Source organism: Notamacropus eugenii, chromosome 1, assembly GCF_028372415.1.
Source record: "Notamacropus eugenii isolate mMacEug1 chromosome 1, mMacEug1.pri_v2, whole genome shotgun sequence".
Classification (NCBI taxonomy): Eukaryota; Metazoa; Chordata; class Mammalia; order Diprotodontia; family Macropodidae; genus Notamacropus; species Notamacropus eugenii.
Genome location: NC_092872.1, coordinates 480156832 through 480181444, shown reverse-complemented (window position 1 = coordinate 480181444; position 24613 = coordinate 480156832). Strand labels below are relative to the sequence as shown.

Sequence of the window (24613 nt, the reverse complement as noted above, 5' to 3'; positions counted from 1 at the left end):
AAACACCTCTCCCTTAGACCAGAAGTCAAGGTCTTCCTCTGTCCCTCTCAAACAGGATGGCATCAGTTGAACACCAGATGATTACCAAAAAATTCTGCAACTGATATTAAGTATCCAATGACTTAACAGGTAGCCTCTTGCCAAAAGGAACAAGATCCTTATCCAAACCTTGTCTTCCAGGCCCAAGGGAAAGGGAAAAAAAGGCAATGGTTGAGGAGTTTAAAAAAACAGCAAGCACCAACAAACTCTCAACCCCCAGCAAAGAAGACCTGAGGGAGCATGATCATGGTCTTCAAGTATCTAAAGGGCTTTCATGTGAAAGAGACTGATAAGTATGTATGCATGCTTGACTTCACCGAGCAAAACTAGGTACAATGGGAAATTACAGGGAGTTCCATAATCTGAATCTGAAGAAAACTTCCTAACAATAAGAGCTGTCTAAAAGTTGAACAGGAGGAGAGTGAGTTCTGCATCACTGGGAGGTCTTCCATAGGCTTGCTTGCTAGCCATGTGGTGGACTGAACTTCATGCTTCAGCTAGGTTTGCGATTAGAGGACACTGAGCCTCCGATTAGAGATTACAACCTGTAAATTACTACCACTAGGGCCCCTGCAACCGAGCCTCTTCCTTAAAAGTCTAGGCTCCCTCCCAATCTCGTGCCCTTCCAAGGGAAGAAACCAGGCCCCTGATACTAAAGGCTCTGCACACTGGGCTGGGCCCGAGGGGAGAAATCCTTGTTTTGTCCTACCCACCATACCTGGGTAGATGCTGTCATCTACTCCCCAGAGGGCACTGACCGAGTACCACCCCCCTCTGGAGGACTCAGTTTCCCTCTCTGTAAACGAAGGGATGGTGGATGATCTCCTAGATCCTTTCCAGCTTGGAAACCTTGCAATGCTGATTCTCTACGGAACAACCGCTGAATGTGGCGGAGCCCCAGCCTAGGTCGGAAATGGGGTGGGAAGAAAAATTTAACAGCCCCTCTCTCCCTTCACCCTGTGAAGGGGGGCTCTCCAAAGCTGAGCAATATCCTCCCCATAGAGTCAAGGGACCTCTGAAACTGAGTGACACCCCCAAAGCCAAATGATCCCCGAACTGGGATACCCACCCAAAGTGAATGCCCCCCTAAACTAGGTGACGCCCCCAAAGCCAAAGGACTCAACAATGCTAGGTGACAGCTCCGAAGCAAAAAGGAGGCTCTATGCTGGGGAGGGCTGGGTGACACCCCCAAAGGAGAGGCGGGGGAGAGCCCGAGGAAGGGAATGCGCCTGGCACCTCCCTTTCTCCCCTAGGCGCCTAGGACAGGGTTCCGTCACCTCCTAACGTGGGAGCTCTTCCCCGGCCCAGGTTAGGGGGCTGGCCCAGTCTGCCCCCCGGCCCCGGCCCCGGCCCCCGGCCCCAGCACTTACGCAGCAGAGCCCGGCAGCCTCCCGGCGCCCTTCCGCGATTCGATCCCGCCGGCTCCTTCGGCCGGCGGCTCCTTTTGTTTGTCCCCTCACTGCACCACTCGGGCTCCTCCGCCCCGGACGTGACGTCACCCACGGCGCACGCCTCGGGAGGGGCCGCGAGGGATGAAGAAGGGAGGAGGGAACAGCCCCTCCCACCGCCTTATGAGAAAGTGGAGTGGGGGAGGGGAGGGAGAAGAGGCGTAGCCATGTTGGTGAAGGAATCTCAGGCCACACACGGTCTCCCCGAAAGCGCCATCTTACTTAAGGGCGGATGTTTGAAAAAAAAGAGCTAGCGGAGCGCTATTAAAGGGACAGTAACTCCAGGTTAGCCCGAGTCTAGCTCGGGGAGGAAAGCGAGGTCTTGCGATCCAAACTTTCTCCTCCCCTGCAGCCGCGCGCGGGCGCCAGGTGAGTAGCTCTTCCGGACTGGTGGAAACAATGGGCGGAATGCATGCCAACAAGGTTTGCTTACCTGCAACGCCTAGAGGTGCCCAGCGGTCCTGTGCCTGTCACCGGGCGGTGCACACGCACAGCCGGCTACCAGCTGGGGCCGGAGGAATCGCGGGGCACCGACGGCCCCCGCGCCACCCGAGCTGGGCTGTCTGCTCTCGGGGTCCGTGCGGTGGATTGGACACCGTCGTCCTGGAAACCAAGAAACGTGGCTTCTAGCCCGCCGGTTCTGCCTCGGCTTGTGCGACCTTGGGCCCGGCCCCTTGCCTTTTCTAGGTCATTGCCCAATGTCGGTCACCCGTCGTCACCTTTATCATCATAATAGCTCCTATTTGTCCTATGCTTTTCAAACCTTAAAGCGCTTCCCCTCCCCCCTGCCATTCATTAATTAATTCATTCAAAAAACCTTGATTAAGTGCTGGGCACTGTGATCCTGAGGGGGCTGACCGGCTTCTGTCCTCCAGAGGCGTTTGACATTCTTTGGAAGAAAGCTTTAAGTACGAATATAAATTGTATCTGAGGCAGGATTTGTATTTAGGTCTTTATGAGTCAACGTCTAGTGATCCGAATGCTGCTGCACCGCCTGGCTGCCCCTGTGATGTGTAAATACAGCTCCGAAGATAGCGCACCAGGGCTGGAGTCAGGAAGATCTGAGTTCAGATTTGATCTCAGACACTACTAGATGTGTGACCCTGGACAAGTCACTTAACCCTGTTTGCCTCAGTTTCCGCGTCTGTTCAAATGAACTGGAAAGGGAAGTGCAAACCACTCCAGTATCTTTGCCAAGAAAACCCCAAGAGTGTGATACGATTGAATAACAAAAGGGGTTAGGTGGGGTTGGGAGAATCATTAGGAATCTGGAGGAATCAGGATAGATTTTCTGTAGGATCCACCATTCTGCCAGTTATCCAGATTCAAAACCTAATTCGTCTTTAATTCACTCCCCATAGCCAGTCACTTGCAAGGTCCTGTTGATTCTCCCTAGACAACATCTCATGTTCATCCCTTTCTCTCTTAACTCATGGGGTCACAATCCTACTTCAGTCCTACATCAACCCTGCCTGGACTGTTGCAATGCAACATTGCAATACCTCATGTCTCTCCCTTTTCTGATTAGTGCTCCCCAGCACTGCCAAAGTGATGTTCCTAAAGCACAGGCTTGACCACAATCCTTTAGAACTCAAGTTTCATCTCCTATCCAAGGCCATTCCCTTTGAATAGGTCATAAATGAATTTTCAAAGATTAAAATTTATATTCCCTTTGGGTAAAGCAGCAGCAGGTAAGGATGTGATACCCTATGTAGGGAGAGAAAGAAAGAAAGCAAGCTGTGTTGCCCACCTGGAAGTTTGGTTCCTAGTGGTCAGGTTGTTTTTATTAATCCTTAATCATTAGATGGGCTTTGCCTCTGTCACACTGAGACCTGCTAAAGACCTTAGTTTGAAAACATCAAGGTCCTCTTCTGCATCTGGGGCCATCCCCAGTTATCCTGATCTATATCCTACCACTGGACTCAGATGTCTCCAGAGAAGAAAGGGAGGTTGATGACTTTGCACAGCCCTCCCTCACTTACATCCAATTCAATTACATGTCATGGCATCACCTCCCTGATGTCTTGGTCCTCTTCAAGAAGGCAGGACAAACAGCAGTAAATGAATTATCATCTGCATTTTATATCTGGGGAAGCTGAGGCTTAGAGTGATTTGAGTGGACATCCTCAGGATTGCAAAGCTAGAATTCAGGTATCCTAATCCCAAATCTCACACTATATTGGGACTAGCTGAAGCATGGCCACACAGTTAATGAATATCTGAGGCAGGATTGGAACCCAGGTGTCTCCAGCTCCAAGTCCTTTATTCTTTCCAGCTATTACTCAGGGTTTTCCCTTAGAGAACTTTCGGTTAAATACATTTATTTTTGTAACGGTTTTTGGAACAGTTAATATCTAACCTTCAATTAGATACTAAATATCTTTGTAATAGCATAGGGTTTCTGGCTGCAACTGAAGAGATCATTAGCTGATATATTTCCTTCTGAAGAGGTGAGGGATCCAGAATTTCTTACCCTACATGGATTTTTTTTTCTTCATAAAAAAATTCCCTCCTTTAAGAGGCTTCCAGTTCAGTTGATAAGACAACCACATGAAAAGTTCAATACTAGTCTAAGAGTTAAATAACAACACAGGACAAAAATACAGATATCCTCATGATTCTCTCCTTTAAGCCTGGAATTTTCTGTCAGTCTGCTTAGGCTCAGGGCTAAAAAGATTGTTGTCCTTGATAACTAGCAACGTTCCTTTTTATGTTTAACCTAGAGTACTTCCATAAACATCTATGGACATACAGATTTATGAAAGATATGTGAAGATCCTCTTAGGGCCCACTACTAGTAGGAGCTTCCAATCTCTGTGGCACACTGCTGGTTCACTTCATTAAATTTAGCAAACATTTATTAAGTACCTAGTATGGACTAGACACTCAGGATATCCAAAAAAAACCAGTCTTTGCCCTAATGGAGTGTACATTCTACTGGAAATAATCCAATAGCTTGACATTTACAAAACACTTTCAGGTTTATAAAACACTTTATGTTTTTCAAGCTTCACAACAACCACATGTAATGTAGGTATTACAGCTGTTTTATCCTAGTTTTACAGATGAGGAAACTGAAGCTTTTTAGTTTTCTTGCTAATATGGAAATGTTTTGCATGAGTTCACCTGTATAATGGTTGTCCTATTGCTTGCCTTCTCAGTGGGTAAGGGAGGTGCTAGAGAGAGGGAGAGAATTTGGAATTCAAAATAAAAGTAAATCCCAAATAAGGACATAATGTAAGAAAAAGAAAACTTGGAAAACTTGACTTCAAATCCTGCTAAAGCACTTACTAGCTGTGTAACCTTGGGCAAGTCACTTAACCTCTGTCTGCCTCAATTTCCTCATTTGTAAAATCAGGGCTAATAATGGCACCTACTTCCAAGGGTTATTGTGAGGATGCGGTGAGGTAATATTTGTCGAGCCCTTTGCAAACCCTAAAATGATACATAAATGCTAGCTATTTTTGTTTTTGTTGTTGCTGACATCATCATCATTATCATTCTTACCATGGTCCAAGATCTCTTAAGTGGTAAAAGCAGAATTATTCCCCATGTCCATTCTAGATTCAAGTTCAGGTTTCATCCCACTATACCAAGATGCTATTTGAATTTTTCTTTGGTGATTATCTTTTTGGGGTTGACAGATAACTGGCCTAGCATAGACAGTTCTATGCAGAGGCTTTTCCTGTGCTAATCCTGTGCCCAGAGCTTTGTTCATACAGACTCCTAAACAAAGTAACTAGTCCAGTAGAGATCAGGTGGAAAGAGGCTGAAAGAAAGAAAAATAAACACAGGCGTCCTTCGGGTGGGACCTACAGTAATGACACAGCAAGGTTTGGGACTCTCCGAATAATTCCTTTGTTACTAAAGATTCTACATTCCTGGTATGTGCAGTTGAATTAGTGAGATATCTAGCTTCTAGGGAATTTTAAATTTCATCAATATTTGTCTAGGGATATGAGAATGAGTGAGGTAGTTTTTTCAAAACATTTGAAGGTCTGTCATTTGCAGGGGGTAATTAGATTTGAATGTCTCTTGGCATTTTCTCCAGCTGTCTCCCATGCCTGGAACACTCTCCTCTGTTCTGACTACTGACCCCTCTAGCTTCCATTAAGTCCCAGCTAAAATCTTACCTTCTACAAGAAGCCTTCCCTAAACTCTCTTTTAATGATTTCCTATTTGTCCTGTATGTAGCTTACTTTTCATATAATTTGTTTACATTTTGTCTCCCCCATTAGATTGTAAGCTTTTGGAGGGCAAGGACTGTCTTTTGCTTAGTACAGTACCTGGCACATAGTAGGAGCTTAATAAATGTTTACTGATTGGTTGATTGGTTGTCTTGAGTCCAGATGATAAAACTAAAAGCAATAGATGGAAGTTGAAAATGACTTATTTCTGCTTCACCTAAGAAAAGATCTCGACCATCAAAGCTGTGAGATTCTAAAGGACTGCCTGGTATGGTAAAATAGTGAGTTCCCTGTCACTCGAGGTAATCAAGCAGAGGCTACATGACCACTTGCTGGATGGATTCATGATTTAGTAGGATTTGAACTAGATGACTTCTATCCTAATTCTTTAAGTCTGGGATTCTCTAACAATGATTATAGTACACATAGTGGAGTATGGTTATGGCTGAAATTCTAACCCTTTAACCACCTCTCTTATTCCTTACTTACATATGAATAAATCCTTTGAAATGTAGAATCAGGTCCTTTCAGAGTTGGAGTGAAATACCGAGGGCATCATGTCCAGCCCCTACCTGAGCTGTAAGGGCAACTTGGTTTTAGTCAGCACAGCCTTTCTGCCTCCATTCCTATAAAATGAGGGGGTGGGTACCCTAGGAAGTCTATCTCTTAAGTCCCTGTCCAGTTTTCATATCTTATCTGTCAATACTTTGATATCCTTACCATGCCTGATGGGAATATTTATAAATGGCTTATCTCCCATTATCCTTCCAGGAAGGTGGAGTGTTTGATGCCATCTCTTCTGCAGTCTTACTCTTGCCCTTGGTGACCCAATTCCTCCCCAGAATACCTGGGTGTTTACATTTCACCTCTGGGCTTCTGGAGTTACTAATTTGACTGCTCTTCCTGAAAGCAAAAGGAGTTGTTTACAGGTGACTGGTTGTTCAGCTAACTTGTTATCTGGCTTCTATGTGCTCTTGTTCTGTACTTAATCTCTTAATCAGCAAATATTGCTCTTGCTGAGGAGCTAATATATTTAAAGTTAAATGTTAAATATGCTTAGTGCTGCAAGGGATATAGAGCTATGTAACACCTAAGATGGGGAACTGATCCCTAAACGCTGGACACCTGACCCTTTGCCAGAGGAGGGCAACCAGGATGGTGAGGGGATTCAAAATGATGCAGTCAGCCGATCTGTTGAAGGAACTGGGGATGTTTTAGCCTAGGGAAGAGATTTTTTAAAAATATTTTTTCCAGTTGCATGTAAAATTAATTTTTAACATTCTTTTTTTTAACTTTGAGTTCCAAATTCTGTCTCCTTTCCACTTCTCCCTCCTCCCTAAGATAGCAAACAGTTTGATCTAGGTTATACATGTGCAGCCATGCAAAACATATTTCCATATTAGTCATGTTGTAAAAGAAAACACAGACCCCCCCCAAAAAAAGCATGAAAAAAATAAATTAAAAAATAGCGTGCTTAGATCTGCATTCAGATTCCATCAGTTAGCATTTTTTATCCTAAATCTTTCTGAACTGTCTTGGATCTTTGTATTGCTGAAAATAGCTTAAGTCATGCACAGTTGATCATCATGCAATAATGCTGTTACTGTATACAGTGTTCTCCTGGTTCTGCTCACATCAATTTGTGTCTTTCCAGATTTTTCTGAAAACATTCCACTCATCATATCTTATAGCATAATAATATTCCATCACAATCACATACCACAACTTGTTCAACTATTCCTCAATTGATGGGGATCCCCTCATTTCAATTCTTTGCTGCACAAAAAGAGCTGCTATAAATATTTTTGCACATGTAGGTCCTTTTCCCTTTTTTATGATCTCTTTGGAATATAGATCTAGTAATGATATTTCTGGGTCCAAGGATATGCACAGTTTTATGGCATGGGTCCAAATTGTTCTCCAGTATGGTTAGATCAGTTCACACCTCCACTAACAGTGTCCCAATTTTCCCACATCCCCTCCAACATTTGTAATTTTCCTTTTTTGTCATATTCACCAATCCAATACAGGTGTGAAGTGGTACCTGAAAGTTGTTTTAATTTGCATTTCTCTAATCAATAATGATTTAAAGTATTTTTTTTCAAATAACTATAGATAGCTTTGATTTCTTCATCTGAAAATTGCCTGTTCACATCCTTTGGCTATTTATCAGTTGGTCAATTTATCAATGACTTGTAGTCTTATAAATTTGACTCTGTTCTTTATATATTTGAGAAATGAGGCTTTTATCAGAGAAACTTCTTGTAAGAATTCCCTCACCCCCAGTTTTCTGCTTTCCTTCTAATCTTGGCTGCATTGAGTTTGTTTATGCAGAACCATTTTAATTTAATATAATCAAAATTAATTCCTTTATATCCTGTAATGCTCCCAATCTCTTGTTTAGCCATAATTTCTTCCTTTATTCCTTATATATCTGACAGCTAAACTATTTCATTCTCCTCTAATTTACTTATGCTACCATTCTTTATGTCTAAATCATGTACCCATTTTGACCTTATTTTGGTATATGAAGTTGGTCTATACCTAGTTTCTGCCAAATTGCTTTTCAGTTTTCCTAGCAATTTTTGTCAGATAGTTAGTCTTGTCCCCAAAACTGGGATCTTTGTGTTTATCAAAGACCAGATTATTATGGTCATTACCTGTTGTGTATGATGTAGCTAATCTATCCCACTGATCCACCGCTCTATTTCTTATCCAGTACCAGATTGTTTTGTTAATTACTGCTGTATTATATAGATCTGGTATGGCTAGGTCACTTCACTTTTTTTATCATTAATTCCATTGATATGCTTGACTTTTTATCTTAATAGATGAATTTTGTTATTTTTTTCTAACTCTATAAAACAATTTTTGATTGATTGATATGGCATTGAATAAATAAATTAATTTAAGTAGAATTGTCACTTTTATTATATTGGCTCAACCTACCCATGAGCAATTAATATTTTTCTAATTCAGATCTGACTTTATTAGTATGGAAAGTGTTTTATAATTGTGTTCCTTGGTTTGTCTTGGAAAGTAGATTCCCAAATATTTTGTATTATTTAGATAAAGTTATTTTAAATGGAATTTCTCTATCTCTTACTGCTGGACTTTGTTGGTATTATATAGAAATGCTAACATTTATGTGGTTTTGTTTTAGCAACATTTTTATATTAGCAAAGTTGCTAATTATTTCAACTAGTTTTTTAGTCGATTCTCTAATATTCTCCAAGTATACCATCATATCATCTGCAAAGTGATAATTTTGTTTCCTTATTGCCTATTCTAATTCCTTCAATTTCTCTTTCTTTTCTTATTGCTATAGCTAATATTTGTAGTAAAGTATTGAATAATAGCAGTGATAATGGACATCCTTGTGTCCCCTGATCTTATTAAGAAGTCTTCTAGTTTATCCCCATTGTAAATAATGCTTGCTGATGGTTTTAGATAAATATTATTTATCATTTTAAGAAAAACTGCATTTATTCCTATGCTTTTTAGTTTTTTTAAAGGAATGAGTGTTGGACTTTGTCAAAAGCTTTTTCTGCATCTATTGAATAATCATGTGGTTTTTGTGGATTTCATTACTGATATGGTCAGTTATGAGGATAGTTTTCCTAATATTGAACCAGCCCTGCATTGCTAGTATAAATCCCACCTGGTCATAGTGTATAATTTTTGTGATGTACTGTTGTAATCTCCTTACTAGTATTTTGTTTAAAATTTTTGCAGCAATATTCATTAGAAAAATTGGTCTGTAGTTTTCTTTTTCTGTTTTGGTTCTTTCTGGTTTAGGTATCAGCACCATATTTGTGTCATAAAAGGAATTTGGTAGGATTGGGAGGAAATTTTTATAGGGGAAAAATGTTCCTAGGAGATACTTTATGTTAACCGTCCATTGAGTGGTAGCATGTTTTAAACAATTTGACTCATGTAATTTCCTTAAGGGCAAAACCTGTTTTGTTTTGTTTTTGTCTTTGTATTTTGGATGCCTAGCACTTTTTTTTTTTTAAAAAAACCAGATCTGTGATTTTGATTTAAGAAGCTTCAGGAAGAAAGACTTCCTCTGTCTAGGTAGATCTGAACCTTCTCTGTATTTTATAGTCTTATTAGAGAGTTACCTAGATCCAAGGTGTCAAATTGAAATAGAAACTGGGGGCTACTAAATGGTACATTATGGTTCCTGGGGGCTGGGAGGAGAGACATATTGACTTAGAAAACCTTAGGAAACATTAACATTATGTTTTATTGCATTTTCATTTATTTTGTTAGATATTTCCCAAATACATTTTAATCTGGATAATCAGGAGTGTTTATACAGACAGCTTGTGGTGGGGTTGACTTGTTAACACCACTGACTTAGAGCATTGAAAGGTTGAGGGACTTGCTGGGGTCATAGACTGTTCAAGGCAAGATAGAACTTGGGCCCAGGTCTATCTCATGCCAAATACCAGCTCTCCTTCCACTATTGTGTTTTCAGTCATTTTTCAGTCATGTCTGACTCTTCTTTGGGGTTTTCTTGGCAGATACTAAAATGGTTCGAATGGTTTGTCATTTCCTTTTTCACCTCATTTTACAGATGGGGAAATTGAAGCAAACAGGGTTAAGTGACTTGCCCGGGGTCACACAGCTAGTAAATGTCTAAGGTCACATTTGAACTCAGGAGGATGAGTCTTCCTGACTGCAGGTCTGGCACTCTATCCACTGCGCTGCCTTAGTGGCCCTTCCACTATACCACATTGCTTTTTGTCTTAGGCATAGTAAGACCTTAACGAATGTTGGTTGAATTGTCTCTACCTTGTCTCTATATCTCCCATCTGTCTATTCTTTTCCCAATCCACAACCAATACCCTAATTCCTGAGGTTCTGGTCTTGGAGTCTTGAAGGTCAAACCTTGCCTCTGGCACTTACTAGCTGTCTGAATTCTATGTATACCTTTGAGGATTCTGTAAATAACTTATCAAAACCTTCATCTCTTACCTGTGCAGCAACAGCTTTGTAACTCATTGGTCCCTTTCCAGTGCAACTTGCATAGGCAATTAGGATTCATCTTCCCAACATACAACTCTACTCATAAAACCCCACTGTCTGTAGGATAAAGTGTTCAGATCCCTTAACATGACATTCAAGGCCCTCTACAATCTGATTCCAATCTACCTTTTCAAGTCAGATCACCTGTTACTTAAACAGACCTTACTCACCATCATTTGTTCACATGTGGAACCTTCCTACCTCATGCCTATAGTTCATTCATGTTGTTTCCTCATGCTAGAAAACCTTGTCCCTCCCTCAAATCATTGGTGAAATTATGTTCATTTCCTTCAATGTGGCTTCTCTGATACACTTCTCTCTAGCTTCCCACCAACAGTCTCCCTAAATCCCAAAAACATTTTGTTCTTCTGCACTTAAATTTTGCCTTGTGTTTTAGTCATTTTTGTCCATGTCTTTTCACTCCCTAGATTGTAAGCTCTTTAATGATGGAGACTTTATTTTATTCATATTAGTATATTGTTCATTGCCTAGCATGATGGTCCATGACATATAACATGGGGTACTTGATGTTTGTTGAATGAATGAATGAACAAACGAATGAATGAATTCAGGGATTGTTGGGTAGTTATAGTTTTGTGTAAGGGATTTTTGTTATTGTAACATGGGCATGCATTAAGGAAGCTCTATAAACTGAACAGTCAGCTGGACCCTGGAGGAAGCTAGAGGAAGGAAGTGAGTGAGCTCAGAGGAAAGACATGTCAGGAAAAACGTTTTTTTCCTGTAATAGCCAATGCCAGCTGTGGCCTCCCCAGTTCACTCCTGATCCCTAAGCTTTGGGCACCTGACCTTTTGCTGGAGGAGGGCAACCAGTATGGTGAGAGGATTCAAACCATGTAATATGGAGATCAGTTGATCTGTTGAATGAATTGGGGATGTTGAGAATATTCAGGGATGATCTCTGCCTTCAAATATAGAATATAGCTTCCGATGGATGTACATTCCTTGGAAACAGGGACTGTTTTGTCTTTGTCTCCCCAATATCTAGCACAGTGTCTGATACGGTAAATAGTTTGTTGAATAAATATTGAAAAGTCATTAGGAAGAAGAATTTTAAAAAATTTTTTGGATTGACCCCCTGAGGGCAGAACTGGGAGAAATCAATGGATATTATAGATTTTGTTTAAATATAAGGACAGACTTTCTAATAGACATCCAGTGATAAAACAGGTTGCCTTTGAGGTAGTGAGCTTCCCATTACTTACTAATTTCCAAGCAGATGTTGAATGACCACCTATTAGGAATACTGTGGAAAGAGTACCTGAATTAGGTAGGAAACTGGACAACATGACCTTTAAGGCTCCTAAAGCCCAAGCTAGAAGCTTGAAGATTCCTTGATTCTGTTCTCTAATAGCAACTCAGAATAGACAGGATCTTAAAATGGTAGAGGTGGGAGATTTTTAGGGCATCTTGTCTAACTCCCTCATTTTTGAGATAGGAATGCTGAGGCCCAAAGTGGTTGAGTAATTTGACTAAGATCACACAGTAATATATAGCAGAAGTGGGACTCAAACTCTTTCCACAACACCAGTGTATTTCTTACTTTGTATTTTGCCAGCCAGCCTAGCTACTAAATATGACCTTCTCTGATTGGGGCTTGTCCTGGGGGAAAAGGATGGGAAGTTAGTGGTGGTTGATAATATCATGGGATCTTAGATCTAGAGCTGAAGGAGACTTCAGATACCATCTAGACCAACCTATTCATTTTAACAGATGGGAAAACTGAGGCAAATAGAGGTTGACTATTGACGGTCAAACAGCTAGTAAGTACCAGAGGCAGGATAGGAACCTAGGTCTTTTTCATTCCATGGCTGGCACTTAGCAAAAGAGAGGTAAGTTTATTTTTTAAAATAATTTTGAATGAAAATTATTTTTATATAAATAATATTAAAAATAAATTTGAATTCAGATCCTCTGACTTTAGAAATTCTATGTTCATATTTTACTGATTTACTTTTAGAAAATAATTTATTATAAATTTGTTACTGAATTTTCATGCAACCAATTAAACTTTCTTTACAGCTGTTTTCTTTAAAAATAAATTTAAAAAAAAACAGTTTTACTTCATAAACTAAGTCCAGTGTTTTGGTTTCTAAACCTCTTCCTTTGCTTCAGAATTGATGCTTTTCTGATAATGAAAGCAAATATGACTCTCCATGGGGAAGCATTATAAAATCTAAAGCTACAGTTTAATTTCACATAATCTGGAAATTGAGAATTGAAAGGGACCTCAGTGTCTATCTAGTGCAATCCATAGAGAAAAGCAATCCTTTCAATCCCACATTTAACAAGTGGTCATCCAGCCTCTCTTTGAATATCTAAAAGGATGGGAAACCTGTCCCTCTCCAGGCAACCCCAACCACTTTTGAACAGCTCTCATTGTTAGGAAGTTCCTCTTGGTATCAAGCCTCAGTTTCCCCCTTTGCACCATCCACCCCCTTGCTCCTGGTTCTTCTCTTTGGGCCCACCAGAACAAATCTAATCCCTTCTCCCCATGACAGTCCTTGAAGAAAGCTGTCATGTCTTCTTTTCTGCAGGCTAGTCATCCCCAAATCCTTGAACTGATCATTCTATGTCATGGACTCAAGGCCTTTCACCATCCTGGTTTATCCTTCTCAGTATAGTTTCTAGTTTATCGACATCCTTCTTACACCCCTGTACCCATAACAGGACACAACACTCCAGATGAGGGTTGAAGAGGGCAGAGTATACTAGGGTTCGGACCTCTCTGTTCTTGGCAACTACCCGTCTTAATGCAGCCCAAGATCCATTCAAATTTTTGGCTTCAAACTTTGACTTCTATTGTGCTTCTTCTTGGTGGTGGTGGTCAGTCATTTTTTCAGTTGTGTCTGATTCTTTGTGATCCCATTTGAGGTTTTCTTGGCAAAGATAGTAGAGTGGTTTTCTGTTTTCTTCTCCAGCTCATTTTACAGATGAGGAAACTAAGGCAAGCAAAGTTAAGTGACTTGCTCAGGGTCACACAGTTAGTAAATGTCTGAGGCCAGATTGGAACTCAGGAAGGTGAGTCTTCTGACTCTTGGCCTGGCTCTCTATCACTGCACCACCTAACTGCCCTTCTGTTGAGCTTGCATCCCAATAAAACCCTTTCTTAGCACAACCAGTATCTACCCATGCCTCCCCCATCTCATGTACATGAAGCTGATATTTTTGTACCCAGCCCAAGCTTTACATTCAGCCCTCTTGAATTTCATCTTATAAGGTTTGGGCCAGTACTCTATTGTAGCCTCTCAGGCTCCTGTTTGATCCTGATTCTGTCATCCACTGTGTTAGTCATCCTTCCCAGCTTTGTTTCATCAGTAGAACTGATGACTATATGCCATCCTGTCCTTTTATCCAAATCACTGACAAAAATGTTAAATCTCATGGGGCCAGGCACAGATCTCTGGGTCCTCCACTAGAGACCTCCTGGGTAGAGACAACTAGGTGGTGTAGTGCATAGAGCTCTGGGCCTGAAGTCAGGAAGACCTGAGTTCCCACATGATTTCAAACATCCTCTACCTGTGCGTTCCTGGCAATTCACTTACTGTCTGTGTCTCTTAGTTTCCCCAAATATAAAAAGGGGATCATAACAGTACCTACCTCTCAGGGTTGTGGCAAGGATCAAATAAGATAAAATTTGTAAAGTGCCTGACACAGTACCTGGCAGAGAATAGGAGCTATATCAAGTCTAGTGATGATGATATTGACATGAACTTGTTAGTACTGTCGTCCTGAATCCTGATTGTATTATCACCTAATCCACATCCCTGTCTTCATAAGAATCATGTGAGATACTTTATCAGAAACATATGTTAAAATCTAGGTAAATTATATCCAAAGCACTCCCTTCATCAACTAGTTTAGTAGTCCTATGAAGAAAGGAAATGAAGTACAGTTATCTCTTCCCACACTGTGACTTTCCCCATTGTGGTTTTAATATATTGCCGGTTGGCATAAGAAATTAAATGGGAATTTGGGGGGAGTTTTTCAGAAGTTGCAGATGACACAGGAAAAGTTTAGAAACTTAAAAATGCATAAATATATGTGTAGTATTATATAATATTAACTCACATTTCACAGTATGGTACTGTAAACACCCCATAAAACAAAAGAAAAAATTCAGACTTCTCTGGTATGAAGGGAGGACCAAAAAAATTTACACCGATTTTTCAGATCCTGGGGCACTGTGCCCCTGAACTTCACGATGTGGAAGGGATAACTATATTCTGGCATAACCTGTTCTTGATGAAGCCATACTTCCTCTCTGTAATCACTGCTTCCCTTTTTTAGGGATTCACTTCAGCTTGCTCTTTAATGACATGTTCTAGAATTTTCCTAGTAGTCCAAGTCAAACTGACTGGTTTATAGTTAGTTTAAAGGCTCTTCTCTCCCCCCCCCCTTTTTTTTTTTAAAGCAGGACACTTGCCCTTCTTCATTCTTGTGCACTTTTCCTGTTTTCCTTGATATTTCACATCTTGATAACAGTGGCTTAGCAATCTCTGTTCTTTCAGCACCAGAGGATATGGTTCATCTCGGTCAGGTGACTTGAATTCATTATGGACTGAAGCTGTGCTGTTTCTGTCTCTCTTGACTTAACTTGAATGTCAACTCCCTGTTAGTCATTTTTGCCTTGTCACTTCTAATATAAAGGTCATTCTCCTTTGCCATCTGCCCCAAGCAAAGGTCCTATCCATTCTCTGATTCTCAGGTTCCTCTCTCCCCCCGTTTTTTTGTGTCAACTGTGGCTTCTGCAAAAGGAAGAAAAAACCTCTTTTGGTTGCCCTTACCTTCTCTTGACAGCTTAAGCTCATTCTGAGCTTTAACTTTCCTCAGAATTTTACAGGATAACACCAATCAGTAGTCAACTTCTGTTACATAACCTATCCTTTGTGTGTATATTTACATACATACATATGTATGTGTGTGTTTTATATATATGTGTGTGTGTGTGCATGTTGTGTGATTGGTATGTATCACACACTTATATCATCTATCGAGGCTCTGACCTCAGTCTTCCAATTTACATTAACATGTTGGGTCCTTCAGAGAGCACCTGCGTACATCTACCCCCACTGTTTTACAGTTCCAGAGATAACTCAGGGGTTTGTGAGGTTCTTCTAATGCTACTGTTCATGAGTCACCATGCTGTGTGTCTCACCATCACCACCGCTATTAATCAACCTGTTGCTGCCTCTTCAATATCATCTAAACAGTGACTGGTATTTTGACCAGATCATAGCTTGTCAACATCATTGATAGCCAATTAACATCGATTTGCTTTTACACAGGGATATTTACTGAAAAACTACAGTAAGCACCAAAGTTTGGAAATAGACCTTGAACAGAAGTCCGCCCTCCCCTCTCTACCTTAGTCACTGGGGAGAATGAGCTCAAATTGAAAGAAGCTGCAATATCACTTTCCACCCACCAAGTTCACTTCTGGGCTCATTATAGCCAATGGAAAAGTTGTTCTCTTGATTGCTGAGCCTAATGTCTTGGTGACCAGAGCAATTTGCTATGGGGCTGGGTCAAACAGGTCACTCCCCAGGGCTGATTTCTCACTGAGGTTGACTGCAGTAAGCTTCTAAGATAATAAACCTAGTCTGTTCCACCTCCTGTACATATTCTGGGAAAAAATGAAACACAACAAAGATAGAAAAACAGCAGCGCCATGGAAGGCCCAAGGTCCTTCTACCCAAAGGCCTACAAAAGTTCATCTTCTTCCTCATTCAAAAACCAGAAAACAAAGAGAGAAGTCAAATTCTCTGCTAAAGTTCTTTGTAGGCACCCTCATTTCTGGCTCAGAAGCCAAATAAAAGACTTTTCATCATACTCAGTAAGCCAAAAGAACCCGTGTTAGAATACCTACATGCGCTCTAAAGGAGAGGGTAGGACCTTTCCATTTTATGTTCTCTGAAGCAGCTTCACTGATCCTGCATTTGGCTAGTTAACAGACAGAATGCACACGCTGTATACATTTTTAAAGAACTGGGCTCCTCTTGGTCAATCCCTCATTAAATGTGCATTTCTTTTAAAAATCTAAATTAGCTAATGAATTTCCTGTGCATACACATACATAGTCTCTTCAGATAAATCTCATTTTTCTTCCTCAATGGAATCATTTTCTTTTGTACCTTCAGAATTTCATTTTTGAGGACCTCTTATTCCTCCTAGACGGATATTGCTTGAAGCATTTTAATCTGCAATGCTACCTATCTTTGCTACGAATCCTCTGAAACTTGCTTTCCACAAATCTTGAGTGCATATCATACTATGCCAATTTCCTTTCCTTTGTCATGTACTTTAAGATGGAATGATCATTTCTTCTGGCAACTTTTTCCTTCCTGTTAGTATCAGATCTAGAATAACATGTCAAGAAATTATCTGTTGCTCTGTTTGTGAGTGAGGAAAGAGAGAGAGAGATACAAAAGATATCTGGATTTAATTACTACTATTTTGCTAACAATAATAGTACATATTTATAATAAAATATTTTCCTAGGGGAAACCAGTGCTGAAATTCATAAATTTCATAAAAAATAAATTCAGTTTTAAATGCTGTAGAGGAGTTTCCTGCACTGTCTGGTTGGGAGATAAGGCCACTTGGCCTCTAAAGTCAGAGCCTGGCTCTGATAATCTATATTGTCAGGCCTCTTTCAGTATTCCATATTATAATTTTGTTCTAGCTCTGACATTCTACATCCTAAGGTCTCTCATACTGCTAATGCTCTGTGTTCTGTTGTCACTTTCCTTTAATTTAATTCAATGGGCATTCATTAGATGCTTACTGTATACAAGACCCTATTCCAGGTGATTGGAGATAATTTGATGGATCTATGAGCTCCTCAGTGTGAATATTCCTTTCACTGATGCTGATTGCAGCCCATCTATACTTCATCATCCTATGCAATTTTTGTCCATATCTATAAATCCTGGAGGGTAAGGGTGGGGGTGCCTGGAGGTAAGTCCATCTATCCAACATGCTTTCCTCTATATCTCTTGACATGACATATGGATCAGTGGATTTTGTGTGGTCCATTTGTTAGCCTTTACTGTCACTCCATGACCAATCTACCTCCTTTTCTTGTCATAACTCTTCTTCTCTCATTATTTTTCTCTTGCATAATTCTTCATTGGCAGTAAGCTTCATGCCACCACATATCCTTCCACTGTCCTTTGAGTCACCTGAAATTTTGATTCTTTGGAGACATAGTTTATGACTCATATCCAGACAGCACTACCTGAAGCATACTAACATTCAGAAGAAAGGCACCAGCAAGAAAGGAATCACAGGCAAGCAGGACAGCTTTGAAAGTTACATGCCAAATTTACTTAAAAAGAAAAGCAGTTACATGCTAGGTGTGTGGTTTCATGTATAATCCTTTTCTGTTTTACTGTTTATATGAATAGACTCACTTTATTGGATGATACTTAAGTTCAAAATTTTAAAAAATTGCAGGAAAATAAAAAGTGGGCTGGGGGGTCCTTGTTTTAGGGAGATATTTGGGATCATGAAGAGCCCTGAACCTTTTCTCAAATACAATCTAAATATTTGATATGAATAATCAGAGGGCCATTGACCTTGTTTACCTCTTCCAAAGAATTTTATGTGATTTCAAAATATGTTCAGGAGACACCTTGCTTTAAAGGCAGGATTTTCCTGTAGTAGATTTCATGCTTTATCATGAACAAACAATGAACATTGTGGGATCTTATATTTTCTGCATAGTTCTATCATTTGTGTGACTGCAAAAATGTTTTCTACAAAATATTGTTTGTAAAAAAAAAATTGCTTGCAAATGTCTGCCCATTCCCCTCTCCAACAATGAACTTAGTACATATATAGATTTTTCTTTTATAGGTTTTATAGGTCTGGAAAATTAGGCATATATTTTTTATCACATTTTCTTTTTAAAATTATTTCTTTGTTTTTAATTTTTAACAATTGCTCCTACAAGATTTTGAGTTCCAAATTTTCTCCCTCAACCTCTGGTCTCTCCTCCACAAGATGGCATGCAATCTGATATAGGTTATATGTATACATCTTATTGTACATATGTCCACATTAGTCATGTTGTAAAGAAGAATTAGAACCAAAAAGAAGGAACAAAAAAGAGAGAGAAAAAATTGTATGCTTGAATCTACATTCAAATTCCGTCTCTCCTTTCTCTGGATGTGGATAGCATTTTCCATCGTGAGTCTTTTGGAATTATCTTGGATCATTTTATTACTAAGAGGCGTTAAGTCTATCAAAGCTGATCATTGTACAATGTTGTTGTTAGTATATCACCTTTTTCAGTAATGAGGTCTATAGGTTTGGTTTGGTTTTTAAGGGTTTCATGTCTTCCCCCTTTTCAGATGTCTTGGGCATCACTCTCTTTGTGCACTATCAGAATTGGCTCCTTCAGTGCCTGTATCCTTCGTGTATGCTTGTTTTTCCCACCTTTTTCTGTAATGCCATTTTGTACTCTGTTATTAAGTACCTTGGAAATTGTGGTGTTAAGGGTCCAAAGAGGGGGATTTGACTGCTATTTGTGGACAAAAGAGTTTGTTAACAAAGAAATTGATACATCTGTTCGGTTTTTTTTGGTTCTCTTGCTGTCCTCACTAAATTCTCTAGGGATGTTTTGGCTTAATTGGGCCCCTTGCCAAAACTTTCAATAAATCTGTTTTTCCTTCACTGCTTTTCCATTTTATGAGACAACAGAGATACTGTTGTTCATATTTTCTTCTAAAGATTTACATCTTCCTCTTAAGATTTTACAAATAAGCGCATGTTTTAAACCAGTGTTGCTCTTCCCTTAGCAAGAAGATGTAATGTTGGCTAACTGAGGAGATTTCTAGACCCTTTTGTTCTCCTTGTTCAGTCAACCAGCATTTATTAAGTGTTTATTGTGTGCCAGGGGCTCAAATAGTGATACCAAAAAATGAAATAATCCTTACTATGAAGTCAGTAAATCAATAAGCATTTACTTTTTTAATTAAGATTTTTTTTGTTTTAATTAGCCAAAATCTGCCTTCTTACTCTCCCAGCCTACACCTCTGCTCCCTGCCCTCTCATTGAGAATACAAGAAAAACAAAGCCCATTATACATTATCGTTGTTACCGGTGTTCAATCATTCAGTTGTGTCTGTTTGTTACTCTGTGTACCATAGGGTAACTCCAGGCCCTTCCCTCTTCCGTTATCTCTTGAAGTCTGTCCAAATTCATGTTTGTTGTTTCCATGATACTATCTAGGCATCTAGTCCTCTGCAGTTCCCTTTTCCTTCTGCCCTCAGTCTTCCTCCCAGAATCAGGATCTTTTCCAATGAGTTCCATCTTCTCATTATGTGGTCAAAGTATTCAAGCATCATTTTCGGTATTTGACCTTCCATTGAATAGCCTGAATGATTTCTTTAAATATTAACTGATTGAACCTCCTTGCTGTCTAAGGGACTCTCAAAAGTCTTCTCCAGCACCACAGTTCTAAAATGTTGATTCTTCAGTTCTCCACTTTCCTTATAATCCATTTCTCATAGTCATGCATTGCTACTGGAAAAACCATGTCTACATGAACCATTGTCAGCAAGGTGATATCTGCTTTTTAGTATGCTGTCCAGATTTGTTATAGCTTTCCTTCCAAGGAGAAAGCGTCTTTTAATATCATAGCTGCAATCACCATCTGCAGTGATCTTTGAGCCCAAGAATATAAAACCTGATACTACTTGTATTTCTTCTCTTTCAGTTTGCCGGGAAGTGACCTTAGGTTTTTTTTGTTTTTTTATGTTAAGCTTCAAGCCAGCTTTTACACTGTCTTTTTTCACCCTTATCAAGAGCTTCTTAATTCCTCTTCACTTTCTTTCATCAGAGTGATATCAGTTATACACATTTATAGTCAATCAAAACAAATTCTTCATTGGCTATATCCAAAAAGAATTTGTCTTATTCTGTATTGAGCCCTTCACCTCTCCATCAGGAGGTAGGTAGCATGTTTTATTATTAGGTCTCTGGAATTGTGTTTGGTCATTATGTCGATAAGAGTTCAGTATAATAGTATTCCGTCACATTCATGTAGTATAACTTGTTCATCCATTCCCCAGTTTATTCCCCCTCAGATTTTTATTCTCTGTCATCTTAAAAAGAGCTGTAACTATATTTGTACATCCTTAGAGTTTGTTTTGGTTAGGACTAATCTTTCCCCTAATCTACCCTCATTCTGATTCCCTCTTCCCATTTTCCTTTTTCTCTCCTTTTTCCCTGTTGAGTGAAATGTATATCTTTATCCATCTGTGGGTTCATACGAATTCTTCCTTTTTTAATCATTTCAGATAGGAATATGTTTCAGTTGTCAGCCACTCCTTCCGTCTTGCTTGTGTAAAAATCTACCCTTGTACCTTATGTGAGATAATTTTCTCCAACCTTCTTTTCCCTTCCCCTTGCCCCATGCCCAATGTATTTTTCTACCCCTGTCTTTACATTCTTTTCTTAAGAGTGTCTTAACAAAATCATTTGCAGGCCTTCTCTAATTGGACATCCTTTATGAATCCTGATGATTATAAGGATCAGAGGGGACACGTATCATCTGCTCTTATTTGAATGTAATCAGTTACTCCTCATTTGGTCCTCTATCATTATCCATTCATGTTTACCTTCTAACATTTCTTTTCATTCCCATGTTTGAACTTCAAAGTTTTTCTGCAGCTCTGGTCTTTTCATTGAGAATACTTAGAAGTTCTTTATTTCATTAAAGATTCATTTTTTTCCCTTTAGCATTATTCTCAGTTTTTCTGAGAAAGTTATATTTGACTGTAAACCCATCTCCTTTGCATTCTAGAATATTGTATTACAAGTTCTCTACTCCTTTATAGTGATTGCTGCTAATCATGTGTCATTTTGATTGGTTCTTTGGTACTAAATTTTTTCTGATGGTTACAGCGTTTTTTTTTCTTTTACCTAGAATCTCTGGATTTGGGCTGACATACTGGGAATTTTCATTTTGGGGTCTTTTTCAGGAGGTAACTGGTAAATTTTTTTTTCTATTTCTACTTTTCTGTCTGATTCTAAAAGATCTGGGCCGTTTTATTTTAAGAATTCTTGAAATAGGATGTCTAGACTCTATTTTAGATATGGTATCCAGATAGTTCAATGATTCTTTAACTTTTTTCTCCTTGATCAGTTTTCTAGGGCAGTTGCTTTTTGCTATGAGAGACCTTATATTTTCTTTTGTTTTTTTCCAATCTTTTGACATTGCTTAAATATTTTTTGTTGTTGCATAGAGTCATTGGCTTCTATATTGTTCAGTAAATGTTCAGGGAGTTTGTTGCTTGGGCAAGGTTTTATATCTCTTCTGCCAAACTGTTCTTTAATGTATCATCATTGTGAGTGGCTATGTTTGTATAAATGGAAGCACACTTGCCAGCAATAGTGAGGAGAAGGGAGATATATTTCCCTCCATCATATAGTTACTCCTAGTGCCCTGAGAGAGTTTAAATGTAGCCACATCATGATGGTCCTTCTCTAGGAAGGCCTGCCAGCATAAGGGGAGGTGGGGACGGGCTATATACTGTGATGCATCAGGGTGTTACCACTCTGATTGGAAGGGGCAATCTCCAGTCATCCTGATCTATATCTTGCCACTGGGCTCAGATGGCTCCAGAGAAGAAAGTGAGGCTGGTGACTTTGCACAGCCCTCCTTCATATAAATCCAATTCACTCACAAGTCACAGCATCACCTTCCTAATGTCATGTTCCTCTTCAAGAATGAAGGACAGACAGCAACAATTTTCTCCAATTGTTTCTTCCATAACCGTCATGTCTTTTCTAATTTTTTTTTCCTTAAGTATTCTCATTCTATTAACAAAAGCATTTTCAACTCTTTTTTTTTTTTAAATTCTTTCTTTATCTCCTCAGAACTTCTAACTGATTTTTTTTCTTAAGCTGTATTTTTCTCTAAGGCTTTTACTTGTAGATGTTTTAGAGTCATTCACCTTTTCTGTGTTTGTGTATTAAGCTTCCCTCACACCAGAGAAGCTCTTTGTAGTGGGATTCTTTTTTGTTTGCTCATTCTTCCAGCCTATTTCTTGACTTCATACTTGACATTAGGTCTGGTCTCTGCCATCCCTCTGGTAGAAATGTCTGGGCTGGGCCTGTTGCTGCTTCCTTGGGGTGTTGAGGGTTCTTCCAGGATCTCAGGGACAGGCTGGGGACATTCAGTGCTCCCAAAGTGATCTGATCCAAAGGAAAATCTGATTTGCCACTCCTTTTCCTCTCATACACATACCTTCCCCCACTCCACGTCTGAGCTCTGCAAATTCCTCACCTAGGTTTGGGTCTAAGCAAGAATAAACTGCTGCTAGACTCAGCCTCTGTCAGCCAGCTAGAAAACCCTGTTGGTTCAGAGTGGAAAAATTGCAGACTTCTCCTGGTCTGGAATTCTGACCTTGGTGATTCCTTTGCAGGCTGGGCTAGATGCTAGAAGAAAGAAAGACCTTGGGCTGAGTCATACCACTGCTACAGACTCCTAAACTTCTCTTATCTATACGCAACCCACAACCTCCCTACCAGGGAAGGACTGTCCTCTAAGAAGTGCCCCTTTTCAGTACACTCTGGGTCCATGACTCAGAGCTAGGTCATGTACCAATTCGTGCCAATGTCAATGGCAGTGTCGTGGTCAATGTGCCAATTCATACCTGTCCCTATCAGTGTGCCCTGGGGCTATTTCCCTGGGGATATACCATCTGGTCTTATGCTCCCTGCATATCCTTCTGCACACATTTCCCTGGGTGACAGAGTATCCTTCATGTGGCTGGACTTAGTTTCCTGTGTCTTTGGACTTCCCTGCCTCTCTATCCTGAGCTGGACTGGACAAATGACTCACTCTGACTTTTTCCTGGATTTTCCCTTCTGGATTCAGTCTGGTGCATTTTCTAGATGTGTCTGGAGGATTTTTTGGAGGGCAGCTTACTACTCTACTTCCTACCATACCCCCATCTTCAACAGCATTAATTAAGCAATCACCATGTGCCCAGAACTTGCTACAAGCTGGAGATAATACAAAGAAAGGAAAAACCATTTGTCCTCAAGGACCTCACATTCTAATGAGGCACATAACATGCAAATAACTAGGTGCCTATAAGATATATGCAGAATAGTGGAAAGAATTTTTACAACTTGTGTCTCTGACAAAGGCCTCATTTCTAAAATATATAGAGAACTGAGTCAAATTTATAAGAATACAAGTCATTCCTCAATTGATATATGGTCAAAGGATATGAACAGGCAGTTTTCAGAGAAAGAAACTAAAGCTATCTATGGTCATATGAAAAAATGCTCTAAATCACTATTGATTAGAGAAATGCAAATCAAAACAACTCTTAAGTACTACATCACACCTATCAGATTGGCTAACATGACAAAATAGGAAAATGATAAGTGCTGGGGAAGGTGTGGGAAAATTGGAACACATTGTTGGTGGAGTTATGAACTGATCTCACCCTTCTGGAGAGCAATTTGAAACTAAGTCCAAAGGGTTATAAAAATGTGCATATCCTTTGACCCAGCAATACTACTTCTAGGTCTGTATCCCAAAGAGATCGTACAAATGGAAAAAGGACTTACATGTGCAAAAATATTTATCGCAGTTCTTTTTGTGGTGGCAAAGAATTGGAAATTGAGAGGATGCCCATCAATTGAAGAATGACGGCACAAGTTATTAGTATATGAGTGTAATGGAGTACTATTGTTCCATAAGAAATGATGAGCCAGGAAGACTTCAGAAAAATCTGGAAAGACTTGAATGAACTGATTCTGACTGAAGTGAAGAGACCCAGGAGAACATTGTACACAGTAACCACCACATTGTGAGATGATTAACTTTGATAGATATCTCTTCTTAACAATGTAAGGATC

General features: G+C 39.7%; 2 protein-coding genes across 6 annotated transcripts in view; one reads left to right on the top strand and one right to left on the bottom strand.

The window, feature by feature from the left end:
* Positions 1-2103, bottom strand: part of LRRC8A (leucine rich repeat containing 8 VRAC subunit A) — a 42281-nt gene extending 40178 nt beyond the window's left edge. Inside the window, exons 1-2 of one of the 3 annotated variants that reach the window (XM_072632614.1) lie at positions 1410-1509; positions 758-941 (exon numbers count right to left, since the gene is read on the bottom strand). The gene's annotated coding sequence lies outside the window, so the exon portion shown is untranslated. Of the gene's footprint in view, positions 1-757; positions 942-1409; positions 1539-1920 lie in introns of those variants that run through there. The other 2 variants (XM_072632615.1, XM_072632613.1) reach the window with 2 other exon arrangements.
* Positions 1656-24613, top strand: part of KYAT1 (kynurenine aminotransferase 1) — a 59821-nt gene continuing 36863 nt past the window's right edge. The window contains exon 1 of one of the 3 annotated variants that reach the window (XM_072632618.1): positions 1656-1856. The gene's annotated coding sequence lies outside the window, so the exon portion shown is untranslated. The remainder of the gene's footprint in view (positions 1857-24613) is intronic. The other 2 variants (XM_072632620.1, XM_072632619.1) reach the window with 2 other exon arrangements.